At 37.4% G+C, this 24,883-nt stretch overlaps 1 pseudogene; it reads right to left on the bottom strand.

Annotated features, from left to right (window-relative positions):
• Positions 1-15: 15 nt before the first annotated feature.
• On the bottom strand, positions 16-23,324 carry LOC107701096 (uncharacterized; annotated as a pseudogene).
• Between the last annotated feature and the right edge of the window lie 1,559 nt (positions 23,325-24,883).

The raw sequence follows: 24,883 nt of genomic DNA, 5'->3' as shown, positions 1-24,883 counted from the left end.
ATATAAAAAGCCCCTTTTCAAAAGGTATTAAACCTCTAAAGGCACTGCAATGCAAAATAACTTTATCAATACATTCATTTGGAGACATATATTGTCTGATAAAACATCAGAGAATATAATTTGCAGCTAATACAAGACAACAGCCCAACAGAGACATGTTGGCATACCAGGAAACAACACACTTAAATAAATAATGTAAAAACAGCAAACTTTGGCGCAAGTCTCTTTGTCTGTTCGATACATCTTAAAGACAGTCAAATCATCTTAATCTTAAACATTTCATTTCCAAAAAAACAACAACAACAACAACAAAGGAGAGAAAACCCTGCTCACTGCTGCAGCTTGAAAGAAATATATTATTTATTGTGTAATGTTTTATTTTCTTCAGGAAAAAAAAAATCCTGACTAAGGTTGTGTGACAGAAGTCTCAATAAATATTGGATTTGTTGCAACCTACAAATGTGTGCAGAATTTTCCCCTTTTCTTCTTATTATTTCTTGTATTCAGTTCAACTGTCTGCAACCATGCAGGTGTGTGAAGGCTGTTTGTTTATTGTCCAATAAAACAATAAAGACCTTCTTTCAGATTTTCAGATTTAAAATAATATTGCTTAAAATACTAAACTCAACCAGTGCAACCTTGGAAAACCTTCAAAACGTTGTGCAAACTTTTAGGGAATAACTTGTCTGATCTACACTGGACATGTTTTATATCCCACTGAGATCTTTAAGATGTTTTGAGGAAGGGCTTCACATTTAAGCCAAATGTCTCTGAAAGTTAAAAGAAGGCACACTAATGTCCTGGTGTTGTCCAAGTCATTTAAATCGTCTCTGGTGCAGTGAGCCACAGTTTTCATAAGAATTCAAGTTTCTTCATTGAAGAACACACTTTTCCTTATTGCTGTATTTTCTACGTCTTGCCTCCAGACCTCTCTCCAATCTCTCATCCTCCTCCAAAGCCCTGCACATTCAAAATACATTCAGTGCATGTGTATGTAGAATCTAATTTCTACAATTCACCATTCCAGTGCAACAAAACACTGTGACTAGACTCACCCTCTCTCTTTTGCATCCATGTCTCTGACTAGCTCGTCCCGCTTGTTGACCAGTGACACCAGTTCCTGTAGCAGTAGCTGTTCTCTGTGCTGCTGGGCCTGAGTTTTCTGCCAGTCTGATGGATGAAATATGGATATTAGTGATATGATGGTACAATGATGAAATACTGACTATTACAGCTGCAGCCACAGAGGAAATATGTAGGTAAAAGTTTAAAGCATTAATAGACTAATATATGAGCCAAGTTGATGTTCTTTCTTCTATTTTGTGGCTGTGTGTTTTTTTAATAATGTTTAATAAATATAGTGTAAAATACACAATAAATAATGGCAGAATTCAAAATTAACATTGGTATTAATTGGAACCTTCAACCTTTTCCAGTTTTTTTTCAGTTAATTCAATCTGAGGAATTAACATGACAAATGAAAATATGGAATGTGTAGAATACAGATGCACAATATATCGGTAGCATATAGGCTGATATTAGATAACTGAATAATGAACTGTTCATTATTTTTACATTTATATTACCTTTGCCACTCAAGTTAAGCTTTAAAAACACTACTTTAATAACTGTTATCTAGCAAATCTCAAAATGAATATCTTTTTTTTTTCAGTAACTCTTAGTTTAACGTTATATGGCTTACCTTCAATAGCCATCATGGATCTGAGCTCTCGGGTTAGCAGCTCAAATCTTCTTTCTAAATCCTGCTCTTCTTGCCTGCAAGTGTAACATCATGAATATTTATTGATGTGGCTGACAGTGTGCACTGATTGTGTCTTACATATCAGTACATACAGCAGCTCCAGATGGTCCTGTCTCCTGATCAGAGCATTCTTCTTGTTGACCAGAGTGAACCAGTCCTGAATCAGCTTCTCTTCTTCATCTTTATCACTTCCTGTTAAGCAGATAATGTGGTATATCATGCTGCATTTCAAGAGTTAACTTGAAATCAACTTCATTCTCTCCTTCCCTCTATATGAGTGTTTTTCTTACCCATCTCCATGATCTTTCGTAGTCTTTTCTCCACGACTGCAGCTCTGCTGTCTATGTGCTTCTGTTCGGTTTCCAGGGCCTGAAGTTCACTCAACACATACTGATTGGTGTCCTGCAGACACTGGCCAGGAAGTACCATAGGGACACATATATAAAACCAGACAGAGAGAGGAAAAGACAGAGGAAAGGAATGGAGATTGAGAGAAAGAGAGATGGATAGAGCCAGATACAGAGAATAAAAGACCAACATTGATAAAAGACACAAACAGACAATGATGCACAAAGATAATGGAGAGGAAAAGACAGGCTTGATTTAACTAAAAGGTTTATAAAACAAGGAAATTAAACATGGGATGGTAAGAGCTTGTGAGTCAAGGGCTGGATTCTCGAAATTCTTCTTAAGAATGAAGTAGTTTGTAAGAATGTTTCTGAAATTCTTGAAAAATTCTTCTCAGATATTTTCTTACCCTTTTCCCCTCTATTTTCTTTTTTTTTCTTAAGAGGAAAATGGCTTTGGTGTTATCTGACTGTATGCCGGGTCTAGGCAAAGATTCATTGATCAGCTTAATGGCTTCATGACAAACACCTGTCTGTCTTTTTGCACTGCTTGCAGAGTACTGTGATCATAATATTCATAATAATGTTGTACTGTTTAATATTTAAAATGACCCAATAAATACATTTAAACATCTTATCTTTGGGGATTTAAGACAAGTTTGAGGTTATGCTAACTTTAGAAAGTAATTTACAATGAATTTTCAGAACATTCTTTTCAGGAAATCAATTTAATATGTTTTATCTTTAGAACAATCTAAAGAAAAAAGGTAAGAACCATTTCTATGAAATGTTAAGAAATGTTTTTGGCAATACAAAATATTCATAACCTTATTCTTAAGTTAGAAAACAAGGAAAATATAGCAGTTTTATTCTTAAGAATGTTTTGTGAATCTGGCCCCAGAATTAGAGAATTATGACGATTACTGTAAACTCAGAAATATATTTTCTAAATACTTGACATGCAAATTGGCAAATTTTCTTTTAAAACCACAGGCTTTGAAGTTATCAAAAAATTACACTTGATAAAAGATGAAACACTTTAATTGTCTCAAATACTGAGGGCATACTGACCATTGTCTCACTCTCTGCTGATTTAACATCTTGGTTTGCTTCCTGAGGTTCTGCAAACACACATTAAATGGCAAAAAATAAGTGTAAATCAGAGCGTAAAATACCAAATCTTTCCAAATTCAATCATTTTTTAGATATTAGGAAGCTGTTTAGGAAGGTTACCAGTTTCAGCACTTTCTCTGGCAGCTGTTGAGCCATTAGTTCCTTCAGCTGTCAGTTCACCTTTATCTGACTGTCGGAGGTTAGTAGACTTTGGCTGCTCCTTTGAATCAGTCTCATCCATGGATTCGCTCTTTAGTCGCGACCGCCGTTTCTTCATCAGATCTGCATCTCGTATGTGCCCGAATCCTGATCTGGAAGCCGCTGCGTTTGGTCGTGGTGGGGCCACAGGAGTCTGCGCGCCTCCCTCTGTCTCCTTACTGCCCTTCTCTTCCACCTTTCCTGCACGTTTAGTCCGAGGTGGAGGAACAAGACCTCCGTTTGGCTTAGCCACGGTGTCACTTCCCTCCTCTCCCAGTGAGTCCTTGCTGTTACTCTCTCCTGACAGAGCTCCAGCCTGGAGTCTCTCTGCACAGAATTTGGCTGCTGCTTGTACATCCGACCCTTGGTTTGGACTGGCTACTGCATAGCTGGACTGACTGTTGTTCTGCTCTATCTGTAACACACTCAGCTCCTGCCCAGTGAAGTGTGCACGGATTTGGCACAAGTACGTCATGACAATCAAACGATCTGGCACAGAGAGAAGCACCATGTCTGAGGGCTCCAGCAGACGAGATATTCCCAGTGATGCGAAACCATCAAAAGCCTAAAAGAGAAGCACAAATGATGAGGTTTAGTTTATGGTTAAAGAATGTCTTTACGTGAAACATCTGCTTAAACCAAACTTACAGCTTTGTTGTTATGCTTTATGTTGTGAGGCTCCAATGCATCAAAGTCACTGAAAAACAACAACTAAGTCAATACACAATAACAAATATAAAAAGTAATTAAAAAGTATTTTTTTAATAATTAATTATAATTAATTAATTATTGTCATATTATGAACAATAAGCTATAAATGTCCAATATTGCAATTCTAAATTCCAAAATACTGAAATCAATTATTTTAAGTTTATTAAGGCATCACAACATTATATTGTAAAGTATGAACAATGTTCATTTTAATTTTATCATTATTTTTTTTTTACATTTTTGCTAAAATTATATTTAACAGTATATTTAAAATAGTCCCCCCCCCCAAATATTTTAGGTGAGTGATGGCAAAGGTAAATTAAACAAAAAAAGCAAATGAACATGCACAATTAAATGTCTAATATCAACAAATTTCTGTAAACTTAATTATTTGTCATTAAACTATATGGTACAGATACATTGTTCATCGCTAATTCGTTTGTACTTGAAGCAAATAATAATTTTTTTATGTTGTTGCACATAAATGTATTCATACTAAGAAAGAATGAGTTTGCTTTGAGCTGGGAATGAATGACATAAATCAGAAACTCACATTATCTCAGGGTGGAAGTGATGTAAGATGGCACAGAATTTTTAGGTGAGTGATGGCAAAGGTAAATTAAACAAAAAAAGCAAATGAACATGCACAATTAAATGTCTAATATCAACAAATTTCTGTAAACTTAATTATTTGTCATTAAACTATATGGTACAGATACATTGTTCATCGCTAATTCGTTTGTACTTGAAGCAAATAATAATTTTTTTATGTTGTTGCACATAAATGTATTCATACTAAGAAAGAATGAGTTTGCTTTGAGCTGGGAATGAATTACATAAATCAGAAACTCACATTATCTCAGGGTGGAAGTGATGTAAGATGGCACAGAACGCCAGGCCGTTACGCCAAGAGGTGCTGAAGTTTGTGATTTTTACTCCCTTGTAGTTTCTAGTGATCTCTTGACACCACTCCAGCAAGGACTGACTGGAGGTCACCAAACCAGGACTGGGCAGTGGACTGGCAAACTGTATAGTAACAAGTATAGAAAGACAAAAAAACAGAGTTAGACAGCGTTTAGACAAAGTGATAAACAGTCTACATTTTAACAGGTACTTTACATAAACAACAAATGCCACTTACATCCCATGCAGGTACTGCGGAACCATCCTTAATTGATTCATCCATTGTTTTTACTATTGCAAGGTCCATTGGTGGTGGAATTATTTTCTTTTTAATGCGCACTGGAGGCACAATCACATGGGATGCGTCTGCAGTGGTCTGGCCGTTAACCTGCATGCTGCCTGGGCTCCTAGATGGCGTCTCGCTCCCTTTAGCCTCTGGGGACACAGCAGAGGACTCCTTTTCCTGAGGATAACTAGACCTATCAAAAGGACAGGAAATGTTTTAGACATACCGACATGACTTACAAATTTTGCCATGTTATTATAAATACACACTTCCTCGTCATTGTTTTTGTTTCACATAGTTTTGAAATTAAATTTCAAATTCAGTGTTAAAGTGAAAATGAATTTGTTCTGCTAGGGTTTCCCTTTCTGCAATGCTTAGAACATTTTGGGTGTTGATTTGAGGTTAATGAAAAAACATGCAAATATTAATATACACAGTGTTATTACACTACTGTTCAGAAGTTGTAAGATGTTACATATACATATAGATATGTAAGATATATATATTTAAAGAAATGAATACTTTTAATTACCATTAGGATGCATTAGATTGATCAAAATTGACAGTAAATACATTCACAATCTTACACATAATTTTTCAAATAAATGCTGTTCTTTGGTACTTTCTGTTTATCAACGAATCCTGAAAAAAACATATCCCGGTTTCCACAAAAATATTAAGCAGCACATCTGTTTTTAGCACTGACAATAAGAAATGTTTCTTGAGCACCAAATCAGCATATTAGAAAGACTGGAGTAATGGCTGCTAATAATTCAGCTTTGCCTTCACATGAATAAATTACTTATTAAAATAGATTAAAATAGAAAACATTTATTTTAAATTGTAATAGTATTTCACTATATTACTGTTTATACAGCATTTGATTTGATTCATTGATCGAATGAATTCAGCTTTGGTTTGACTTCTTTCAAAAACATTAAAAAATCTTACCAACCCCAAACCTTTGAACGGTAGTGTAAATTGTGCACAGAGGTGTACATTTTTAGGCATCAGCCTTTAGAGCTGTAGATGTCGTTCCAGACTTAAAGTCAAACAGTATAATATTGCAAAATACAATTGAATTTTAGTCTTTACAAGCCACTCAAACTTACAATTCATCAGGCACTTGAGATGGTGGCTTATTCTGCTCTATTTGAACCTCTTCACTTCTATCAATACTTAATTCTGGTTCTTCCTTCTTCTTAGTTTCAGCTTCTGTTTCTGTGTTCTCTGTCTGGTTTGTGGGCTTAACAGCTGGTGTATCTTGGCACTCCCTTTCAGCTGCCATACATTCCAGCTGGATGTTTTGTTCTTGCTTGTTTAACTGGACATTATCATCTAAAACAGCATTTCTAGCATTGGCTTCTCTGTGGCTATCATCTAATTTAAAGCTCTCCAGTGGCACAGAGGGAGTCTGAGACTGACTGATGTCAATCTTCTCATCTATCTGCTCTGGGGAAATCACTGACGGTGGAGGTCTGAGTGTTTTTGTAATCTCCGTCCGATCTAAATTCGGTCGTATTTCATCCACGGGCAGTTTCATGCTGGACTTTAGTTGCATGGGAGGAGTTGGAGGAAGTTCAAAATCAGACTTGCAGGGGATCAAACGTTTCTTAGTGCATGGAGCGGAAGCTGACGGCTGTGCCGTCTCTTCTTCTGCCATTTGACGAATCTTTGCTAACAGAACGCTCTCCTCCGAGAGGTCGTCATCATTTAGACTGGAACTTTCTGTACTTTTTGAGGGCTCACGGTGTCTTTCGAGTTTAGGAGAAGGAAATGGCCATGGGAACACTGAGCTCCTTGGAGAAATGTCCTTCCCGGAAACAACATTCTCATCAACGTTTATGTCTTTCGGTCTTTCTGTGGCTGCTACAATAATAATTTCTGATGCCTTGGTGATGACTGGGCTGCTCTCTTTTTCCATCTCAACAAAGTGAAGTGTTGTTAATAGACATGTTTTTGGTATTGTCTCCCTCTAGTGGTGACAAGTTATTCTCACTTGTCTCTTTTGCAACATCTTTGCATATCTCAACAGTCTTTACAGCTGCTGTCTCTATAGTTACATCTGAAGGAATGGTTCCTTGTTCATTGCATTGTGGAACCACATGCCTTTTAGCAGCTGCAGAGCTACTATTTTGATTGATGGCATCAGGGCCAACTTCCTGTAAAAGCACTGGGGGTGGTGACTGCATACTCTCGTCTTGACACAGAGAAACAACTTTGCTAGCAGGTTGGGAAATAGTTTCCGTTGGTGTAGTGCCTCTTAATATAGGCCCAGATTCTGGTGGAAAGGCAGTCAGAGGCGATTCCAGTGTTTGTATGGCTGTGAAAACTATTGGCGGTATTGGGGATTCCTCTGGTCTGTGAGAAATGGAACACCAGAACATGAGATCAAAATGTTGCACCTTACCAATTTGGTTATTATAGCGTGCAAAGGTTTTTCAGTAAAGATGCAATTAAGTGAAAATGGCACAATCAGTTCCAGAAGGGGGCTACAAACAGCAGCGTTAGCCCACAGTCACCATGTAATGTTTTGTGCTAACAACTTTTGCAAGCTTGCAGCAGCAGTGACAAACAAGCTGCGACAAACAAGTTGCTGTTTAGTCCTTTTGGAAAAACCACAGAGAGCCCAGTTTCAATACAACAGGAACCAACACAATGTTTCATGCTCATAATATATACACTACATCTCAAATATATGGGTTTGGTAAGATTTTTCAAATTTTTTAAAAAAGAAGTCTCCAAGGCTGCATTTATTTGATCAAAAATTATTACAGTTATTATAATTTTAAATAATTGCAATTTATTAGTATGATTGCAAAGCTGAATTAAACATTTCTTATTGTTATCAATGTTGAAAACAGTTGTGCTGCTTAATATTTTCGGGATTTTTGATGAACAGAAATAGAACAGTATTTGTTTGACATAGAAGTCATTTGTAACATCATAACTACCTTGACCCTTTCTTTTGATCAATTTAATGCATCCTTACTGAATAAAAGTACTAATTACTTAAAAAAAATAGTCTTACTTGACCCCAAACTTTTGTATGATAGTGTATCCCAACCCATCTCTTAGAAGACTTGTTGGCCATAGGACACAGGACACATTAAATGCATTGCTTGATGTCAAATGCAGACTCCACCAGCCCTTGTCACAGACACACATGAATAACGTAATGAAACGACTAGAATGCTTGAATGTCAGCCAGACGGAACATTGCCAAAATCGTGCCGTTCGTGTAAAGAGGGTCATAAAAATGAGAGGCAGTGCAGGCAGAGGTGATGTCCCATGCACTTACCCTCCATCCATATATAGCTCAGCAGACCACACTGTTCCTAAGTCTTCCTGACCTAGTTCAAACTCCAGCTCCTCCTGTGAACCCTCCGACTCCGCCACTGGCCTTAAATCTGCTGCTGTTATCTTGCCAGGCAGAAGTTCTTCATGCCCATTTCTTTTTGGGCTTTCGTGTATTTTTATTTTCTCAAAGTCTACCTCAGTCACCAGATGATCTGTTTCCACATAGCTGAGGTTTTGCACATCTTTCTTAGCAGTTATGTCTTCTTCTTCCTCCAGAAGTAAGCATGGCTCTTCATTCTTCTCTTCATTTGATATCACACTCTCAGACTTCAATTCCACCTTCATGTATTTGTCATTTCCTATTGGTGTCAGTATTTGGGTTTGCTCAATTGCTGTTTTTTGTTTAGAAGGGCTTCCTTTATCCTGGGTCTTGAAGTTCATAGATCCGCTTTGAGTTTCTCTGGCAGCCAGTTTCAAACACTCCACCAAGCTCATGGTCACAGGCTCGGAGGTCTGAATATCTCTCTGTAACTCGCCAGAAGGTAACAAATCCTGGATTATTGATTCCTGGGGCTCATCGTCGCATGGATGCTCAATTTTGGTGTCAGAGAAGGCCTCGGGAGGGAGAATTTCGACCACAGATCCATCTTGATCATCCAAAATCGTGTCATCTTTAACATCGGTTTCTGATGTGCTTGGCTGCTGTAGTATTGATGTCATGGTCTCATAACTAAAGGATGAGGACATTTAAATATGATTACATTACACCATGACAAAACAAATTCTTTCCATTCACAAAAGAGCTCTTTTTGAATCACCAGCCAGTATCAAACAGGCAAGCTCTTCCTTAAGCTAAGCTTCTCGTTACTACAGGACACCATACGTGTGGATGCAAAAGCTTCCTTGCAAATGCAGTCACACCTAATAACAACCTTTCAGTGTTTCAGGAAAACGAAATTATAGCCATGCAGATGCCATGACAAGAGAAGCTCAGTGCACGTCTCAGAATCGTCCCACACTTACCCTTTATACAGAACACAGAAAATCCCCCGTATGAAGCCTACAGATACTTCTTCCTGGTCAGAAACTGAGTCATGTTCCTGTATGCAGGTGTCCATGTTTCTGTCTGTCGCTACATCAAGCTCAAGGCCAAGTCCGGTTCCTGAACAGATGTGCTTGGCTGCTGTAGTATTGATGTCATGGTCTCATAACTAAAGGATGAGGACATTTAAATATGATTACATTACACCATGACAAAACAAATTCTTTCCATTCACAAAAGAGCTCTTTTTGAATCACCAGCCAGTATCAAACAGGCAAGCTCTTCCTTAAGCTAAGCTTCTCGTTACTACAGGACACCATACGTGTGGATGCAAAAGCTTCCTTGCAAATGCAGTCACACCTAATAACAACCTTTCAGTGTTTCAGGAAAACGAAATTATAGCCATGCAGATGCCATGACAAGAGAAGCTCAGTGCACGTCTCAGAATCGTCCCACACTTACCCTTTATACAGAACACAGAAAATCCCCCGTATGAAGCCTACAGATACTTCTTCCTGGTCAGAAACTGAGTCATGTTCCTGTATGCAGGTGTCCACGTTTCTGTCTGTTGCTACATCAAGCTCAAGGCCAAGTCCGGTTCCTGAACAGACACTAACAGTCTTCAGATCTTCTTTAGGTCCAGCTTGAGTTGCCCAAATAGTCTCACTGCCAGTTTGCGGCATTTTATCATCTGAATCTTCCTCTTTAGTGGTCTTCTCTTTATTATCTTCCCTCTGGCTTTCTCTGTTAGCATTTTTATCTAGTTTGTGGTGGGAATGGGACAAGGCAAAGGAATCCTCTTGCTCCTTCAGCTTGGTTTCTGATGTTTCTTGTCCACATTGGCTGCCATGGACCAAAAAGTGTAAGTGACAAGAATATTCTTTGAAGATCAATGTTCTCTTGCTAGCATCTCAACTCCCAGCATGTAAACAGATGTTTACTTTAAGTTCTAATAGAGATACATTAGAAACTCAGGCAGAATGAAACATGGACAAACTGGTCAAAACCATGCAAGTCCAGATAGTCTGAAGTCCACACAAAACACCATGCAGTGAAGTTAACAAACCTCATGTACTTACCCCCTATCCAGGACCTCTTTTTCTGGAATCAACTTGCACATGCTAACAACTTCATCACTTTTTTCTTTTGTTTTCTCCTCTACCGCAGCCCATAACACACTCTCTTCCTCAAATGTGACCTTTTTCTTTAAACCATTTCCATCAGACTCTGTATCCAGAGACAGGTTGGGCATCAGAGGGCAAATGTCCTCCAGATGCACTGAAGTTCTTTTGTCCTTTACAGCAACAGCAGGGGAGATCACAGGAAGTAGAGGCTTCATACGGACCGGTATACTGACTTTAACAGCTTCTTTTTTCTTCTCCTTAATAGTCTGAGCTGGATGTGGTTTAAGGACAATGGAGGGTATCGGCTGTTGGGAATCTGGTTCATTTATACTGAGATTCTCAGCATTCTCGACTTGGATAACAGCCTTTTCTTCGCTGTGAGGTAAGGAATAAGGTTTGTCACAATTTACTTACCTTGTTTTGATCAAACATGCGTTAATGAATCTTTATCCACATACTGTATATTTGCCTGCTATAACACTGGTATAAATATGAAGCCAATGTTAGCACAAGTTTATATTCAAATCAAGTATGACTTGTTGAAACTCACTCTCTTATTGACACATGACAGTGTACAAGACCCCCAAAAGACCATTTTAACAAACTTAAATGTATGAGATGTGTAACACAACTCAAGCATGCAAGCACTCGGCCATGGCTAAACATTTGAACAACTGGTTCTTACCCTGCTTCTAAAGATTTTTTTGAGGACATTTCAGCTTTATTTTCTTCTTTTGGCATCTTGTCAGGTATTTTGTGCTTATTTATTTCCTCATCCCTTGCTTCATCCTCCTGATCTTTTACATTCTCTTTCAGAGAACTCCAGATTGGCACTTCTGCTTGGGCAAGTGAATGGACCTCCACACTCTTCTGCGTTAACACTGTGTTGTCTGACTTCTTCACAATCAGCTCTGGTTTTGGTGGTTGACTGACTGCTTTGTTCTGAGATGCATTTAAGGACTTTGGGCTCCAGGGATTGGGGATGAATGAAAGGAAGCTCTTTGGGCAGATCTGATATTTGAGGGGAAGCCGCTTTGAGGCTAACACTAGGCCTTTCAGGTGGAGTTAAGGCCATTTCATTTTGACTGAGAGAATAACAGGGAAGAAAAGAATGAGACAGGAAAAAGATTGTTACAGATAGAGGAATATAGATAAATTAGTATTTAGTAAAAACTTTAGGAAGTTCATCTATATTTTTTCTGGAGAATGATGTCAATGATGTAATTCTACATAAGTGTAATTTTGTGGTTGGGGAAGAAGATATAACCTCTATCCATCTATTCATACTGAGGTCAGTTGGTATGTTTAAATTGTGTTATCTCTAAAAATGTGTTATCTAAAACTATTCATGATGCCAAAGAGAGTTTTATGTGCCTAAGTATTCAAATGAACATCATTAGAAGACAGATATGAGTTTATTGAAAGAGGAAGTGACTCAGAAGAGGAAAGTTCCAGTTTGCCACAGTTTGGGAGAGTAATAGTACCATGAGAGTAATAGTACCACACTCACCTTTGCTCAATAGTTAAACTCTTGTCCAGATTATCCTTATGGGACTGCTTCTCTCTCAAACTACGGTTGGTCTTAGATTCAAGGACTTCTTCCACCCACACTTGACTTTTTTCCCTGGGAAGATCTGTAGGTTTTTGCTTTAGAGGTGATGAGCTGGATAAAGTGTTGGGGATATTGTGTTCTGTAGGGATAACACCAGTTGAGTCAAATTTATTTATTATCTTGTCCTCGTCTGACTTGTTGAGGTCACCACAAAGCAGAGCACCCTTTGCATTCTGCACATTCGGTTCCCCTTTTGAAGAAACTTCCCCTGCTGATTCAATGTTTGTGTTTTTTGGTTGCTTTATTTTGTCACCATCGGTTATTGAAAAGGTTTGAACCAGACTGGATTGCACTGGTTGTTCAATGTCAATTTTGAGTGGTTCTTTCTCAGGGCATTTGCCAACAGTAACATCTTTAATGGGTTGAGAGGTTATGATCATTTTATCGAAATCGGCCACTTTAAAATCTGGTTCTTCCTCAGCCAATGGTGGTTTCTCTGCTATAAAAACTTGATTTTTCTCCATGTGTGTGGAAACCACTGATGATGGAGGTGTTGTTGCTGGAGCTGAGAATGGGTGTGGAGGAGGGACAGTTCCAATGTCCAGTTCCTCAGATCTAGAAGCTTCCACAGGCTGTACTCCAGATGTGTCCAATGATGACTTGCCAACAGGCCCAAGACTGGGGGACAAAGATACTTGGAGTCAAAGTTGGCCAAAAATGGGGTAAGAGGCCAAAGCATGGCGGTGTTTGGTAAGATTAGATGCAACTTTTCCTTAGAGAAAGCACTTTGTTTGTGCCACAGCGATGTTAGTGGCGAGAAAACAGGACAAACGAGACAGACGCAGGATTGGAGTAGTGAGGGAAAGCAACAGAGAGTTTAAACCTTTGCAGTGTAAACTGAGAGCTGATGTAGGCAAATGTCATGGTCTGTTTAAAATAGACTTATCACAAGGTCATGCATTTCCCTATTGTTATTAAGGAACTATTTTTCTCATTAAAAGGGTTATTTGGATTTGTGTCCATCTGAAGCCTAACACACTTTCACACAGAAACACACAAAGCACTAAATTCTGAATACAACTCTGCAAATCAGACTGCGTCTGCAAAGGTGATAATATTTTTTTTAATTTAATTATATAGTTAAGATTGATGTTAGTGAATTATACTTGATGCCAGAACAAAAAATAATGTTTAAGTGCTCACCTTTTTACAGCCGTGGCAGGTTTGAGCTCTTTTCTTTCAGTGCTGATGGTTTCAGGTTGACGGAGGGAGGAAGGAGATTGTTTATTAGCAATGCTAGTGCTGCATATAGTCCGAGATGAGCGATACTGGTCTGTTTTGGGCTCTGAGTTCTTTGGTTCTTCAGCAAGTAAATCTGTTGAACATAACGGCAAATTGAATCAGAACAATTATTAAAATAAGTAAAAGCTAATCAGTCTTAATCTATTTTATTTTCAATAATTTTCAGGTCATTTACATCATTAATGACACAAGTGAAGAATACTTATTCACCTTGTAGAAACGGGTTTGTTTGATCCTCCTCTGTAAGTGTGTTGAGCTCCCTGGGTATCTCTGGAAAACAGTGGACATTTAAATTTTAAATTTTAAATTATTTTATTAACGTATAATGACTTTTATTTGGTTTTGATTATTAAATTCATTTTCAAAGACAACTGCTGATTTGAAATTACATGAGTGACCGAGGTCGTCATAGAGTTTTATGCAAATAAACAGTATCTGGAGTGAGATTTTGGACCAATGAGAGTTCCCTGTGAGTGGGACTATCCAGCATGACATGACCAACATAAATTAAAGCAAACAACAAAATATATCTAGTTGCTTGTGGTGGTTGCAATTAGTTATGACAAAACCTATTAAACACCAACGTGATTTAATGGCAAAATAAGTCTCCTAGTACATCATAACTGTTAGACCTATCAGCAATTACACTAGTTCTAATTAATGTGTCTTTTAAAGCAAGCAATAGGCAGTTTAGTACCTGAGCGAGCAGAAGAAGATGAACAGCAGGGGGCAGTTGTGTGGGCATCAGTGGTTGACAGTGCAAGAGCAGGGGTAGAGGAAGAGACAGCTGCTGGGGTAAAAGAGGCAGGTAGGGGTTTGCTAATGGGGTAAGAGACGGGGACAGAGGGAGGTTGAGGTGACTTGGGGAGTTGACTAGAAGTGCAAGATGTTTCGCACAGAGCTTCAAGATCTGGTCTGCTCAACAAAGGAGCAGGGGTCACAGATTCATTTAGAGGAACACTGAAGAAGGGAGATGTAGAAACCGCCATCATCTGTTCATTTAGCTGAGTAGATACTGTGAGGAAAAGATGGGAAAAAATATATCTATCTATCTATATATATATATATACAGTATATATATATATATATAAATAAAGGAAGTTTTAGAATTTGAGATAAAGTAACAGGCATTACTTGATAAAGTAAAGAGGCTCATATACTGTAGATATATAGTGACGTTTTTAAATTTTGAAGCAAATATTGATATAAACATCAGAGCAGGGGCTTTCCAACATTTTCAAAGACAACCGAATATGATGATCCCCTTGCGAGGGACCCTTCTTAAAATATAAAGGCAGCTGTATTTGAGATTGCTATTTGAGGAAAATATTAGTATATGATATTACATGATATTAACCAGACAAAATTTTTAAAAGATAATTTTAAAATAATTGTCTTTTATATTGTTATTGCACTAAAGCAAATTGTTTAAATGTTATTTACAATTATTTTCTTTCTTTTTTTTTTTAAAACATATGCAGATTTTTTTTTTCTTATTGTTAAAAAATAATGCTGTTGATAAATTAATTGGAATTTTTATGATTTCTGATCAGTCTTTAGAAAGTGGGATTAAATATATTAAATGTATTTTAGTAATATTACATTTAAAATGTAATTTAAATTTGAACAAATTATGTTTAATTAATATCTTAAGTGCATTTGTTAACTGTACTTTAGTATTGCTGCTTCTGCTGTTTATGTGCAGTCTGGAGGATTTCTCAATACCTGGCACAGTGCCAGCAGATGGATGCTTAAATGTGTCAGAGAGAGAGAGGGAAGAAGTTTTGGCCTCGAGGAGAGGGACAGGAGTGGGGGATACAGGGCGAGCACTGGGGACATTCTTGGGCTTAAAAACATTGGTGCGAGTGGCTCCGAAAGAATCTGAGACAGAAGTGCGATGACACAAAAAGGACACAGACCACGTGAAAGAAGAAGATTAGTCAGAGATGCGGGAAAAGTGAGAACAAGAGAGGCAGTGGTTAAGAGGAAATTAATCTGACTTCTCCAAAAGCAGTCTTAAAGAGTCAAATCAGGCTAACATATACTATTAGAATTACAGTAAACATACTTTGAGGTTGAATTGCATGTAATCTGTAAATGTTTAGGAATCATGAGTCTGTACCTTTCAGGAGCATAGTGGGAGGAGAAGGAGAGTGAGAGAGGAAGGGATCAGGAGAAGCCTGAGGGAGTTTGAGCAGAGGATAGTCGGAGGTCACGGGACCCTCCAGAGGGGCCTCAGAGCCCGACAGTCTTCTTTGAAAGGACGCAGGAGCTGGACACAATCACAGAGGGAAAAACAAACAGAAACTATACTAGAAGTCCAGGCTTTGTTGAGAAAAACACAGATGCATAAGCACCTTTAGAATGGTAACTGTTTCTCTGGGTGATGCTTGTAAAACAATATTTGCATGGGAACCCATTTATTTGCATAAAACACATCCATGATGACAATGAATTCACACTGCAGCTAAATATGACTGCCGCTGTTCTTTGTTCGGTTTAAATGTGGTTGTAACTCTTAAAACTTTGCAATGTGTATATGGCAATAGTGATTTTCAGTTCTCAGTTTTCTGAAACAATTTCTTTAATGCCACATACTCAATCAAAGAGAATTTCAAAACAACATTTAGGTTAATTCCTCCATGTAAACTCAGAGGTGATGACTCAAAAGGGAATGAAGTTATACCACATGACCCTGGTGTTTGTCAAAAAACAGTAGGTCATTCAGGTAGGAATTTTATGGGTGGCGAGATAAAAATACAGATAAAATCAGACTAGCTTAAATGTGAATGTAAATGTAAATGTAAATACATTATTTGCATTTATTTGAATAGAAATATTTTGCAACATTATAAATGTCTTTACTATCACTTTGATCAATTGAATGCATCCTTGCTGAATAAAAGGATTAATTTATTTAAAAAAAAAAAAAAAAAACTCACTGACCGTAAACATTTGAATGGTTTTATCACAAAAGAGGAACTTAAACCCCTAACTAAAGGCTGTGCACACTGTAGCCATAGAAGCAGCATAACTGTTCATATAAATAATTGTAGTCAAGTAGGAATGCCAACTAGCTACCAATGGTACTACCAAAGACTTGATGACTTCTAGCTGTGGTACCTGAGCCAGGTGACGGCTGGAAGATTTTGGGCAATGCTGGAAGGAGCAAACCAGAAGTATTTTGCTCTGTGTGGGAGTCAGGTGGGGCCTGTGGCTGGGCAATGGGTGGTGGACGTGGTGGTCTGGAGCGGGTGGGTGAGGGCATGGTGCGAGGGGTTGGACTGGGTGGGGTGAGTAAAGGTGGACGTGATGTCAGGTCAGGGTTATGAACACTGCCAGACACTGGGCGTGAGAGGACACCACCAGTAGGCCTCTCTTTACCACTGACTGAGGTTAAGATGAAAAATGGAGGGAGAAGGACAGCGAAAGAGTGAAAAAGAAAGTGAAAGATCAGGTTTGAAGGAAAGGGATGAGGCAAAAGAGAAAGACAGAGGTAAGAGAGAGAGAACGTTCAGGAATTTATTATGAAGGATGATGATATAACTTAATAAAAGACATTTTAAGGATTAATTCACCCAAAAAAATAATATTCTATCATTATTTTCTCACCCTCATGTCATTCCAAACATCTATGCTGTTATTTTTATGTGTAACACTAAAGGAGAATGTTGAAAACTGTTGTGCTGTAACGGTTTAATATTTTGGAAACTGTGATACATTTGTTCAAGATTCTTTGATGAATAGAACTGAATGCTTCCTTGTTGAATAAAATAATTAATTTCTATGAAAAAAAAAGAAATCTTACTGACCTGGTAGTGTATATTATCCAAACTTTAGTTTTGTGAATGTAAAGCCTGATGTATTATTTTGTCAATATTGAAGTAATGCAAATTGTCTTTCCAGTTAAATTTATGTAATTTGTCATATTTCTGCAAATAAATATGCATAATTCTAAAATAATCAAATTAAATTGAATTGTGACCCAATTTCACAGTGCATCTCAATGATGAGGTAAAGAATCGTAACTGAATTGTTGTCAGAAATTAACTTTTTTTATCCCGATGTCCATTATGAACTTTTGTTAAGAAAAGTTGCATGAAAATGTTTCAAAATTCCAGGAAAAAACTAAACTAAACAGTGGGTTGTGACAATAACATTTTTTGGAGGGGTGAGCTACTCCCTTTTAATTAATAAATAATTAATGAAGGTTTTAATTAAGATAATTAAAAGGTTTAATGAAATTCATAAAAAAATGCAAGCCAAAGCGATGCAGGATCAAGACTGATTGTGATAATCATACGCAACAAAACCATATCAGTGAAAATTCATGAAACATTTTAGTATTATTTCATTTAATGGAAATAATTAATTGGATGTGGTTTCATAAGAACTTATAAGTTGAATTTCAAGAGAAAAAAATATGAAAATGATTGGTGACATGAAGGAAGGAATATGCAAAGAACACATGTAAAGGTTGCTGTTACCTATTGCTGAAGGGCTCTTAAGAGATGCAGGTCTCTTTTCTTGGGAGTGTGTTGGTCGAAGAGGAAGGTGGGGTGCTGACAGTGAAAGAAAGAGAAAAGGGGAAGTTCTAGCATGTGAGGAAGTAAGGGTTACTAAAGTAAGGAAAATAAACATGCATCATTAATGATTAATGCAAGTCCTGTGTAAGTGGACAGAGGAATAAAGATGTAAGATAAAGAATACATGACATGATTTTGAAAGTGTTTTATCTATACAGTGAGCTCATAAAGCCTGAGACCACTGCTGAAAATGCATCTACAATATTTAGCTTTTGTATAATGCTTTACAATTTTTAACGCTTCAAGTATTCATTACAAATGATCAGCATGATAATAGTGCAGAATCTAAAACAATTATTCTTCATTTTACATGTTTTGGATTTTTCAGAATCCTAAAACTTTGCTTATTTCCAAGTATAAATTAGATGTTGAATCCTAGATTTTCTGGTGAATAACATGTGTTCATTGTTTTTTTTAATACCTGGAGCTGCAGTACTGAGATTAACACCGGTACTAGATCTTTTATCCTCTTCTTCATCACTCTCATTAAAGTCATCTAGGTTCCCAATGTCCGTTGGCTTTACACTCATCAGACTGGCGAGACTCTGCATGTCCTCATCCCTACAGAAGAAAAATTTAAAGAATTTGTCAAGAGGTACAGGTAAAGGGCTTCATTGAAAATGTGAAAACCTTACTGTGTGTGTACTGTATGTGTACTGTATGTGTCTCAATTCCCAGAAAATACATAAAGTCAACCAGCCATTTAAGAGCTTTCCAGATTGTGATATGCTTTCCATTTTTATGTCTAGCAGAGTGAGACTACTTTAAGCCTCTATCTGATAAGGAGAGCTTCAGCGTGGCCTCCACCACCTTAACCGACAGAGGCTTAATTTTGAGCATCAGGTCCGTCTGTGAGTGTGTGGCACTGGCAAACTTCTTCATGTTCAAGTCCACAGACGCCAGAACTTTCCGACTGCCCTTCGCTGTCTCCTGTAGAACATCAGAGAAGGTTAATACAGTTTCTTTTAACTAATCTTTATTATTTTCTTTTAAGGAATTTTTTTGTTTCATTTTTGCATTTCCTACAGTATATGTTCATGTAGACAATAAAAATAATTATTATTTAAATAATTGTTTTACATAAATAATATATTTCCAAGGTTGCACTGTACATGTATGCTTTTGCTTACAAAATAAACTTGCCCTTTGATAGTGAATTGTTCGGATGTGAGCCCATTGTACACCTCTGAGCTTTCAGTCAGTGTCATGCTTGATGCATTAAGAATTGGAGGAAACTTGGCAGGGTCACATGACCAAGCTGAATTTGGCTCACAGCACAAGGGGTGTTGGCCTGTAATCTCCAAACCACTAAGTCTCACTGTGTTTACAAACAGCTGTTCACATTTAATAATCGCAGCTTATATTTTGTGATATAAAAGCTGTCATTAAGCATACAAAAACACTGAAGGGAACAAAAAAACTATTTTTGCCATTATAGATACCGTTCAAAAGTTTGGGGTTGGTAAGGTTTTTTAAAGTTTTTGAAAGAAGTCTCTTTATGGTCAACAAAGCTGCATTATAAAATACAGTAAAATAGTAATACTGCGAAATATTACAATTTAAAATAACTGTTTTCTATTTTAATATATTTTAAAATGTAATTTATTCCTGTGGTGGCAAAGCTGATTTTTTTTCAGCAGCCATTACTCCAGTCTTCAGTGTCACATGATCCTTCAGAAATCATTCTAATATGCTGATTTGATGCTTAGGAAACATTTCTTACTATATTCACAGATGAAAACGGCTTAATATTTTTGTGGAAACCGTGATAATTAATTCAGGAGTTAAAAAGAACAGCATTTATTTGAAAAAGAAATATTTTGTAACATTATAAATGTCTTTAGTGTCACTTTTGAGCAGTTCAATGTATTCAAAGTATCCATTTCTTAAAAAAAAAAAAAAAAACGTACCGACTTTTGAACGGTGGTGTATTTACTCTCATGATGTTTTAAACCCAAAGACTTTCTGCATAAAAAACTAAACTATCTATGTTTCATCACACAAAGCTACTTCATAGCTTCAGAACATTTGAAATATAGCATATGAGTCACACTAACCACTTTTATGATACTTTTATGGTGCTTTTGCTTGCTTTTTGAAGTCCCTGTTTGCTCTAATTGCATGGAAACTCATGGCCAGTATATGAAAAAATTCTACTTTTTCGTTCCACAGAAGAAGGTCAAACAGGTTTAACAGGGATCAATAAATAGCATCCCTTTAACAGTGCAACAGTGAAAAGGGACCCCTTTCAAACAGTGTCGCGTTCCGAACGTTGTTTAAGCGACATACAGACCGTATTGCGGTATTTAAAAAATTAATATCATAACAAAAATAAACACCGGTATTCGGTATGAACCGGTATACCGCCCAGCACTACTTTAAACACACCAAAACGATTCTTAATGAACGTGACCCAGATGTAAATGTCATAGTCCTCCAGTGATGTTCACACTGATGTTTGCAAAGGTAAACTTAATAGGTGTGTAAGTAGCAGCATGAACCGCTACACAAAGAGAAGCAAGACCCAGCTCTTACTCAGGTTACAGCTAGTAATAGTAACAGGGCAGAACAGTCTAAAAGGATAAATTAGGAGGAGAAGAGAGGGCTGTGGGTAGAGCGCAGATGGACGTAAAAATAGACTGCCAGCCGGTTGGAAAAATAAGTCAATTTTCTGTCATTTTCGTTCTGAAAAGCAGTCCTTCTTTTTTCCTGTCACTTTGACATGTGAACTAAATTTCACAGATAAACACACACGTGCTCACACACGTTCAAGTTACACTACGCCATCAGAAGTGCAACCACTGCTGTCTAATATCTCCAGCTCACACCCTCGTCAGCTGTGGCGTAACTTCAAGAGACTTTGACCCACTGGCAGTATTTGAAAATCACAGCTATACAGTAAATCATCTCTTGAACTGCACAAGATCCCACACGTTTATAGAAATGCACATTCTTTCGTTCCTTTCCCCTTTAGAAACACTCTAACTGCTCTATTGCTTTCAAAAAGTCGGACTACAATACACATGTTTAGGTCTGCAAAAGAAACCGTGAAGTTGTGAAAAAGATTTCCTCATAGTGTTGCAAAAGAATCCGACTTTCCACATCAACTGAAAGCTCATTAGGTGATAACAACATTTACGACTGCTCAGGTTTACTATTAACCCAACCTTACTTTCCAATAACAATGTTGAAAGGTTAAATATGAATTATTATTAAATAATAAAGAATAAATAATATATAAATTTAGAATCGCTCAAATAGAGATCATTTACATCACCAGTAAAATGATTCAGGCTATGTATGATGGAGATAAATCTCAGTAATAGGCAGAAATTACAATGAGTGTTTCATTTTCTCCTACAGGCAGATGACAAGCCATTGCATAACGGAGGGTTGCTTCATTGGCCAGGCCATGACTTGTTCAGAGAATATTGCTAATAGTCAATATCACCGATTAAAACACAAAACTGACTAAAATGGAAGCGCTCTTGTGCACTGTGAAATATGTATATTATTGTGTATATTGTGTGTATACTGTGCACACTGGGTATTCTGCATCTTTATATTGTCTTATACTGTCACTACATAACGGCAATGTTGGTGGACGATGCACCCAAGATTTCCACTTACTCTTACACACGTGTATATGGTTTAGTAATGATAAAGTGGTTTGATTTGTTGGATCTTATTTAAAGACACACCTTTTTGTGTTTGCTGTGTACTTGTGATTGAAAACATTTTTCTCAAATCCAATCAGACTGAATTCCTTCTGATCATGCTATCTTTGATCATAGATAAGGACAGATATATAATACACGTGTCACTGATGAATGTGAGGACAGAAACACTCCCTGTCTGTCAACAGCTGTCTCTTGATCAAAACAGGACAGAGATAGCAAAAATAATTCAATTATTGAATTCTCTCACCTCAACATTGTTTACAAGGAAAACTTTTTTTGGGGGGGAGGGGGTTATGAAATTGAAATAGAACTGAAAATAAGTGCAACATATCGCATAAAAACATATAATTTGAGTTGTAATGTGTTGTAAAAACAGTAATAAAGTAGTTTACGAAGTATTTTATGTTCCTGGCCATATAAGGATGAAGTCAAGAGCAATGCTCTTTAAAGCTTTTCATAATAAAACCGAACAATGACAACACCTAAACAGAAAAGGAAAAGCAACACCACTCAGTTTAAAACACTGAAACAATAGGCTATAGATGCTGGCAACACAATAAACAGTTTATAGGAGTCAGCTAAATAAAACTCAAAAGAAGCATCAGCACTTTCTTCTGCTTAGGTGAGCATGATGGATATTCATAATATCTTCAGTGCTGACAGCACGAGTGATGGAGGCGGAAGTGGAGGTGTGTGGCTGTCAACGTTCTCCAATACATTTCAAACACATTCCTAAAATCGACTGCTGTGTTAATTGTTCTATTCACAATCATTTACAATAACAGCACAAAAATGAAAGAAGATCCAGTGAGTGCGCGCACGGTGCTGTTTCAGTCAGAAGAACCGCCCTTCAGCACTGCGTATTTAGGAAGCACACGCGCTATAACGGAAAAGAAATCATAACTTACCATTTCTTTGTACATTCCAGAACAAGTTCTTGATACGAAGCCACGAACTGAAATTTTGTGGCCTTTTTGCCAACTCTTTGTAATCTTTTCCACACTGAAGTCATTCTTCTGGAGAAAATGCAGTATCCGCGAATGAAGTCAGACGCATGGAAATGAGATTTTTACAGTGCCGCCACTGAACAAAAAGTAAAAACCACTCAAATAGATGGCTGTCAAGTGGCTCGTGAAGTGAAATGTTTCTGCTGAGGAGCACAGGCTGCACTTCATGCGGCTCAGTACCACCGAACTGTCGCCATCGAGTAAAGACCATTTACGGAAACTACTGCATCACGTTACACGCCAGAGCGAGAGAATCTCTGTGTATTGCAATTAGTTGCCTTGGTGCAAAAAACAACATTTGTGCGTAAAAAATCTAGGGGGACTTTATCGCTTCATGTCGTGGAGCTTCACGCGATACGAAATGCCTCTAAAAAGCAGCTGTCTGACAGTGAACTGATGAAAGTGGATGTAGAAGTGCAAGAGTAGGTGGGAAGGGTTATGCAAACACGCCTATGGTGCAGCAGTATGCAAAACCTCCCTCATTGTATTGTATTCAGTACAGTACTAAAGGTACTGTTGACATAACGCGTCAGGGGTAACATCCAGTCAGCTAGAGGTCAAAAGAGGATGTACTGTATAAATATGTGTCAAAATCATATTTTGCTAGCAAAAAAAGCAGCTATCAATGAGCTGAATTATTGAGGAATTACTTACAATAGTTTCTAATAACTTTTGAACAATAGGTGGCGCTATTTTTAAAAAATATAATTGGTGCACTTGAATTATGGCCAATAAAAATGTGTAAAATTGGTCTATGTGACTCTAGAAGAAAATAATCCCAAGGTATGAGCATATTTATCTTATATGTAAATTTATATTAAGGTTCAAATTACAATCTGATGAACATAACCTTTTAACATGTGGTTCAATGGGCTAACATAGACTTTCGCACAATAGGAAGAATGCTTCAAAGAAATACATTATGCACCTTCAGTGCTTGGGCCCTGTGCATTTATCAACATAATGATATGGAGCAGCAACGCGGGGCCGTCCAGACCTTGATCACGATGGGTATTTTTAGTGGACACTGGCAAGGGGATTTTTCAAGTTACGCAGGATCTATTTTAGATGGCTGGGAGTGAGGGATAAATGGGCAGAAGCAGCTGGAGGGATTGACGGGTGGTGCCGTTTGTGTGGGTTATGGGGGGAGTGCAAACGTTTGACTCAGCTGATGACCTAGAATCCAAATCGGTGACCCTCTTAGTCATATTCCTGTGTGACACTAACCTCTTCCTGTCTGGTGTTGCCACTTACTGCTAACCCCATTATAATGATGTATTTATAAAAACATTATATAACATATATTCAAATATATTGAAATAAAATTAAATGACATTTTTAGAAATACAAAAACCCTTTAATGTTATATATTATTTGTACCCTATAGGGCATTTCAGAAAAGCTCCTTAACATTAACTGATCAGCATGTGTTTATTGACAAAACTAACTAGCAGGGGTTTGCTTCGAGATTTGTTGAATACAGTTTGTAGTCTAATTTCAGGTGTGCAAATATCAGCTATAGCTCTTGCAAACAGTCTTAAGTCAACTGGGAAACAGTGATTTGTGGTCATGACTATGAGTTTTGGGCCTCTCCCTTCACTGGACATCACAGGCTGAGTTTGTATCCGGGTACGATATGAGCTCACTCATAATACACGCTTACTCACTAGGTGGATCAAGAAATGCCTCATCCTTATAATGACATGACACACCATCTTAGAGTACAAGGCATAAAAAAACAAGAGCCTCATTTATTACTGAAAAACATGAAGATGAAATACTGTTCAGCTGCAGCCACATACACTAGGCCTACTGTTCAAAAGATTTGGAATTTGAAATAAATTAATAGTTTTATTCAGCAAGGACACATTAAACTGATAAAATAGTGAAATTAAAGTCATTTATAATGTTACCGAACTTTCTATTCATCAAAGAATGCTGAAAAAATATATCAGTTTCTACAAAAATAT

The sequence above is a fragment of the Sinocyclocheilus anshuiensis genome, unplaced genomic scaffold (genome assembly GCF_001515605.1).
Source record: "Sinocyclocheilus anshuiensis isolate Anshui unplaced genomic scaffold, SAMN03320099.WGS_v1.1 scaffold907, whole genome shotgun sequence".
Classification (NCBI taxonomy): domain Eukaryota; kingdom Metazoa; phylum Chordata; class Actinopteri; order Cypriniformes; family Cyprinidae; genus Sinocyclocheilus; species Sinocyclocheilus anshuiensis.
Note: the sequence above shows the minus strand (reverse complement) of the source record. Positions and strands in the feature narration are given on the sequence as shown.